Source organism: Triticum aestivum, chromosome 6D (genome assembly GCF_018294505.1).
Source record: "Triticum aestivum cultivar Chinese Spring chromosome 6D, IWGSC CS RefSeq v2.1, whole genome shotgun sequence".
NCBI classification, from domain to species: Eukaryota; Viridiplantae; Streptophyta; class Magnoliopsida; order Poales; family Poaceae; genus Triticum; species Triticum aestivum.
This window is the reverse complement of record NC_057811.1, coordinates 105,795,751-105,802,502: the sequence shown is the minus strand read 5'-3', so window position 1 is coordinate 105,802,502 and position 6,752 is coordinate 105,795,751. Positions and strand designations below refer to the sequence as shown.

Sequence of the window (6,752 nt, the reverse complement as noted above, 5' to 3'; positions counted from 1 at the left end):
CTAACAAAATTGGAAACATTGCGGATGCATGTCTTTTTGCGTTAATATATTTTTTTCTAAGATATAAAACACGACGCACAATCTAACATGACCAAATGGGCCGCCGGTCTGCTCATGTGCGCCGGCCGGATAGCCCGTGTGCCCGGACGCAACCGCCTCTGCGCCCTAGCTAGAAATTTTCCGGTCCGCCTCGAGCACCCGATCCCAATCTGAGGCTCCCAACGGTAATATCTCCGCGCCGCGTTGCCGATCGACCGACCGACCGATCCTTCCCGGTCCTGCCCACCCGGTCCGGTCCGGATCCAGCCCCAACCCACCACCACCAGCTCCACTTCCCTCCGGTTTCCGCCGCCCGCCGAGCCGTCTCCGGCAAGGACCCGGCCGGCGACACGGCCTCTACCCCGGCGGCCAGGCGCGCCCTTTCCTCCCTCCCCGCGCTCCGGTCGTGGCCGGTCTGCTCCTCCTCCTCTCTTCGTCCGGGGCCCCGGGACGTGCCTCTCGCCTCCACCTCCTCGCGTCTGCTTCGGATTCGCTCCTCCTCGATTCGTCGCCCGTTTAGGCTTAGAACCGCGCCTGATTTGGTTTTCGCTCGTGCTCGATTCGCCCGTTCGGAATTGCGCCTGGTTTGATCTTGCTCGTCCTCGCCGTCGTCCGTTTGGGGTCGCGTCCGGTTCGATTTTGCTCCTCCTCGCCGCCGTCGTCCGTGTAGGGTCGCGTCCGGTTCGATTCTGCTCGTCCTCGCCGTCGTCCGCTTAGAGTCGTGTCTGGTTCGATTTTGCTCGTCCTCGCCGTCGTCCGTTTGGGGTCGCGTCCGATTCGATTTTGCTCGTCCTCGCCGCCGTCGTCCGTGTAGGCCGCTTCTGGTTTGATTTCACTCGCCCTCGCCGTGTAGGGTCGCGCCTAGCTCGATTTCGCTCGTCCTCGCCGTTGTCCCGATGCGCTCGCGTGTTCTTGGCCCGTCTCGCCTCGTCGGGGGGTCTCCGTCTAGTCTGCGTACTAGCAATTATGTCTGCGTGCGCTTCTTCTGTTATCCGAACTAGCAATCCTGGGTTTCGTGTTCGCGTCGGTTGCAGGAACGAACGGAACGGGTCTGGTTTCGAAATTGGATTACGGCCGGAGACGGGGAGCAGTGTTCGTTTATCGTGCTAGTTCAGACCGGTTCTTCCGTCCCGTCACCTACGTTGTTCCTGGTGATTTTCAGAACTCAAACATATGCTCTCCTGTGATACTCTTGTCAATTCTTGGCCCTCTGTCAGTTCTTGTTGGCCCTCTGTCAATTCTTGAGTTCCAGGGTCTGTTAATTGTTGAGTTCTTGTTGTACCGGCTAGGCGTGTGTGTGCTCTCGTCCTAGATTCAGAGATGGGGTGATTCCTTACGCTTGATCTGATGGTGTATACTGTTTATGTTCTTTCCAGTTTGTTTCTTTTATCATGCTTTGCTTGCGTGTCCCGAGCAGAAAAGTTTTGCAAGAGTGCAAACCATGTGGCCTGCTGCTTGACTAATTGAACACCTGCTGCTGCTACTGTTGGACAAGGTTCCTTCTTTTCTTCCTGATGTTGCTATTTCCATTGAAGTACTCATACGAGTTCTAGGTGAGCTGCTGCTAGTTAGTTCCCCTTAGACTACATTCTAGATTGCATAGAATAACTCCAGTATTTTGTCATTGCACACCTGGGCATATAATTCTGTTGTGAGCATAACTCCTGAATTTATTTATCCATGAAAGCACGTTCATCACATGTTTTTTTTACCAATGCTGCTAACTTCTGTCATGTCCCTTTCCTTTGGACAAGAATTTCAACGAACCTATAACGTGGACATGTGCTGCTTGTTTTCTTGTGATGATGGTGATCCAATTGAGTAGCGCAACTCTTATGCTCTGACATTTGTTAATCCCCAGTTAGTGTGCATGAAAAATTATTGTTTGTCATGTTAAATTTTATGGCATCAACTCGGTATTGTGATTAATGACTTAGTATTTGTTTAGTGTAGACAGTTGACTTCTTTTTTCTTAAGTTTTTAGTGATATGCGTGTTTTGTTATGTCTTATGTGGATATCATATTCTTTCTTTGTATTACTAATGTCCAGTCAATGGAAAATGCTTTTCTTGCTTTGCCTAGACTTTGTGACAATTAACTTATAGTGCGATCATTGATCATTGAGCTTCTGACACCCTATTCCGTAAAATTCTGTTGTAATGCTTGCTGGATCATTGAGTAGTTAATATTGATTCTGAGTTTGTTGGATCATTAACTTCTGCGTGCGCTTCGGTTATCTGAGAGACACTCACGATCCTGTGTTTCGTATTCGTGGCGGAGCGATGAACGATTACGTTTCGTATCCCTGTGTTTCGTGTTCGCCCATCTGATTTTGAATTTAGATTACGGAGACGGGGAGAGGCCAAAGCAAGGTCAGTTTATTGTGTTCGCTCAGATCGGTTCCTCGGTTCCGTCGCTGCGTTGTTCGTCGGCGATTTCCATACCTCAAACGCATGCGCCCTTGTGATACTCTGGTTTGGCGCGCTGGTCGTTATGGTTGTTCGTTACGGTTGTTCTTATGTTCTTGAATCACCCATCTTATGAGCAGAGATGGGGTGATACATTATGGTTGTTCTGATGGTTGCTTATTTAGTGTTCTTTCCAATTGGGTTCTTCTTGTCATGCTTTGCTTATGTTCCCAATGTCTGTCTTTCCATATATGGGGATGCGTTCAGGGGTGCAAACTGTGTAGGCCATGGTGCTTTTTATACTAGCTATGGTGTGTTTTATACTATCTGATGTGGAAAGTGGAATTATTGATATCACTTCTGTGTTAGTATACTTGGTATGGTGTGTTTTATTTAAGTAATTAACCACATCTCTTACAAATTTTCCTTGAGTTACATGTTTATATGGCAGGAGTGATTGTCTTGACGAATAATCATTTATGCTAACTTGGTATTGGCAGTTCCTGATCGTAGGTAACAGACCAGTACTTTTTTAGTGCAGACAACTGACTATTCTTTTTTTCTGAACTTCTTTGTGATATGTCTGTTATGTGGATATCATTAGTCTAATGCTTTTCTAAGTATTTAAGGTACAGACATGTGGATCTGGACATTTCACATTTGTTCTTTATTGTCTTGCTAAGGACACTGAACGGTTTGTCTGGGCCACCGCACAGCCTAGGTAATCAGGTACACTTGATTTTATGTGTAGTTGATGTTCTCTGCCACATCATGCTTAACTTGTGTTTGCCAAATGGATCTCCTGGAACAAATTGTTCGTAATAAATGAACAAATTGCAGAACTTGTGGCTATGCTATTTACCCACTTGCTTTTGCACATGATGCTAAGAAGAAGAAAAACATGCGTCCTGTTATTTTAAAATGGTGTATTTACTGTTTTGATGCGCATAAACTGAGAATAGTATAACCTTGCTGGCTATCTGCAGGTTGTAGTGATTAGGGAGAAGCTTGCAGAACTGTATGAATTTGAACAACAATGGTCGAGAGCAGCACAAATGCTTAGTGGCATTGACTTGGACTCAGGAGTCAGGTATAAGCAAAGCTTTTGTCTCTCTTTACATGTCATTGGATATTCTAAGTCTGGGAAATCTGACCATCTTCTTAAAAACCAGGATGCTTGATGACAAACAAATTATCCAAGTGCGTCCAGATTGCACGCCTCTATTTGGAGGTTAGTCCCGTTTTTAGCCTTTGTCGTCATTGCATTTTCAGCTGGACTAATGTAGTTCTTCATTTTATAGGATGATGATGCAGTGAATGTTGAAGCTTTTATCAACAAAGCCTCATTTTTTGTCACAAACAGCAACCAGGAAGTTCTGAACTTGCAATACAAGGTTTGTTGGTTCAGGAACAGTTTAATAATCTATCTGTCTACAACTAAGGACAAAATTTTAGTTCCCTTGTTATATCTCTTGTAGGTATTGCTATGCGAGAGTTTTAGATCTAAAGCGTAAACTCTTGGAAGCTGCACTTCGATACTATGGTATCTCTCAAATTGAGCAACGCCAAATTGGGGATGAGTAAGGCTTACTCCATTCAGTTGTAGATTTGTTTCTCTCTTCTGCAATTTACTCATTTTTAATGTTCTGTCTTGTATGGTTTTTTATTGCCTTGCCGGAGTAGTGGTACCTAATTTCTATTTTGCACCCTTCAAATATTTCAATGTGTTTTTCTTACTGTATGTAATAAATTACCCTACTTGATACTCATGTTTAAGTACTGCAGTGGTTATTAGCAAGTCGTGTTTGGAACTGATATGGCCTCCATATTTTATTCTCAAAGATCTTGATGGAACATTGTTTCTGTATTTTCTCAGATAGATTGATGAAAATGCTCTTGAGCAAGCTCTTAGTGCTGTTGTAATATGCACAATATTGTAACTGATGAGAGGCAGCCACTGTTGCCAACTTGAAATCAGTTTACTCATTCAAGTTCTGGAATTTCTTTATAGCTTTCTGAGTTTACTTCGGTCTTGCATGTATTAGGTTTCTCTTTGTGCCGCTACCTATGTCTGTTTCTTGTGTGCAAGCGCTCCATTCTGTGTGTGTGACTCTGTGTGACTTGATGGTGAATATGTGTGTGGCTTGACTCTGTGTTTGTGGCTTTATTGTGTGTGTGGCTTGACTCTCTCTGTGTGTGGCTGGACTATGTGTGTAACTGTGTGTGGTTTGATGGTGAATATGTGTGGCTTGACTGTGTGTGTGACTGTTTGTGGCTTGATGGTGAATATGTGTCTGGCTTGACTCTCTGTGTGTGTGTGTGACTGTGTGTGAAAATTGCATTTGTTTGATGGTGTGGCTTGTATGCTTTGCTGAATGTTTGGTTGTATAACTTGTGTTTTATATTTCACGATTGATTGCTTTGCTGTTTGTTGAATGTGAACAGACCTAGCACTATTCTTTTTTCTGAACTTTTTTTTGATTATGTCTTATGTGGATATCATATTCTTTTTTTTGTATTACTGCTGTCCAGTCACTGGAATAATGCTTTTCTAAGTATTTAAGGTACATACATTGGATCTGGACATGTCACATTGGCTCTTTATTGTGTTGCTAAGGACACTGATGGTTGGGTTGATGGTTGGGTTTGCATACAACGCAGGTATATTTACGTTCTTTACATTTTGGGATGCTGATGTCAAAACGTTTATTTAGCCAAAATTTGCTACTTCTGGGTGCTTTTGTTTTTAGATGTGTTGTATCCATAACTACCCATTGGCACCTGATATTTGTGCTCAAAATGCAGTATGGAGCAACAAATTGGTCTCATTGCAAGGTCACTACCTGGACGTATAGGCATGCAATGTCAAGACATCGGATGTATGGGAATAAATGGGTAGAAATAGCAAAATTTCTTCCTAGAAGGTACTACCTTGGTCCTCTTTGTTACCAGATTCCTAACATGAATGGTGTAGCCCCTGCCACTTCCTCACTCTTTCCTGAACATCGTACCGTGCATCAGACATCTGAATATTGCAGGAATGGGGTACTTACATTTGTGCAACTTCTATTTGTTATCAGTTCTTCTCACCTATAGCTAAAGCAAGACGACAAACCAGGTGAATTATTGGAGTTGCAAGATACACAGACTCAGTAAGTTCCTATCTTGATAACTTTGATATACACACATGAATAATTACCTATGTTGTTATGATCATAAACTGATTTCCAAGTATTTTTTGACTCATATGATGCTTATTACATCACAGGTCATCTTAATCTTCTTTTGTAAATATGACTGCTGGTGCTGCTGGTAACGTAAGATATTTTTCTTGCTTCAAGAATATAGAAACATCATTTGCATTGTGGAAACTCACATTTTAAGTTGCTCATGTCATTTCAGGCTATCCATCGGCTTGTAACTCATGAGAGGCAACCACAGTTGCCAACTTGAAACATATTTTTTTAGGTATGAATGGCTTACCTGAGCCAGAATTTCTATAAGTGCTCATGTTACATGCCTTGCTTTCTCTAGTAAGTAGAATAAGAACACATTTAACATTTCTTTCCATAGGCCTACGAACTTGTGGGTAGTGATGAAGATAATCACTTAATCAGCCTCTAACCAGCTTCCTGTTTTCAGGAACGAAGATCTGAATCACCCTCACCCCTCAAGAGAAATACTTTAGTCATTCAGGTTCTGGAATTTCTTTATAGCTTTCTGAATTTACTTCGGTCTTGCGTGTATTTGCTTTCTGTTTGTGCCCCTATCTATGTCTGTTTCTTGTTGTTTCTTGTGTGCAAGTGCTCCATTCTGTGTCTGTCTGACTGTTTGTGGCTTGAAACATATTGTGTGTGTGGCTTGACTGTCTGTGTGGGACTGCGAATATTGCATTTGACTGTGACGTGTGACTGTGTGTGTGTGACTCTGTGTTTGACTATGTGTGTGACTGTGAATATTGTGCATTTGACTGTGATGTGTGTGACTGTGAATATTGCATTTTGGCAATGACTGTGTGTGTGTGTGATTGTGTGTGGCTTGACTCTATGTGTGTGTGGGGGGCTTGTATGTTTTGCTGAATGATTGGTTGGTGTGGCCTAACACTGCCTTTGCCGGTCCCAAGCCCGGATGCGAAAATGTGGAGGGAGCTGCAGTTACCTCCTTTGTATTGTTTGCCTTAGAAGTGTGTTGCATTTTGACAATGAATGTGTGTGATTGTGTGTGGCCTGACTCTCTGAGTGTGTGTGCCTTGTATGCTTTGCTGAATGATTGGTTGGTGTGGCCTAACACTGCCTTTGCCGGTCC

General features: G+C 43.4%; 1 long non-coding RNA gene across 4 annotated transcripts; it reads left to right on the top strand.

Moving 5' to 3' along the window:
* Nucleotides 1-219: 219 nt before the first annotated feature.
* On the top strand, nt 220-6,531 carry LOC123143888 (uncharacterized). Of its 4 annotated transcripts, none has more exons than XR_006471117.1 (11): nt 220-2,960; nt 3,077-3,176; nt 3,434-3,537; nt 3,620-3,678; nt 3,749-3,841; nt 3,926-5,108; nt 5,253-5,371; nt 5,528-5,599; nt 5,716-5,764; nt 5,850-5,915; nt 6,090-6,531. It is a non-coding gene; the product is annotated as an uncharacterized lncRNA (long non-coding RNA). The 4 variants fall into 4 exon arrangements; XR_006471115.1 differs by having other exon boundaries at nt 221-2,960; nt 3,077-3,168; XR_006471114.1 differs by having other exon boundaries at nt 222-3,168; nt 6,090-6,530.
* Nucleotides 6,532-6,752: the final 221 nt, after the last annotated feature.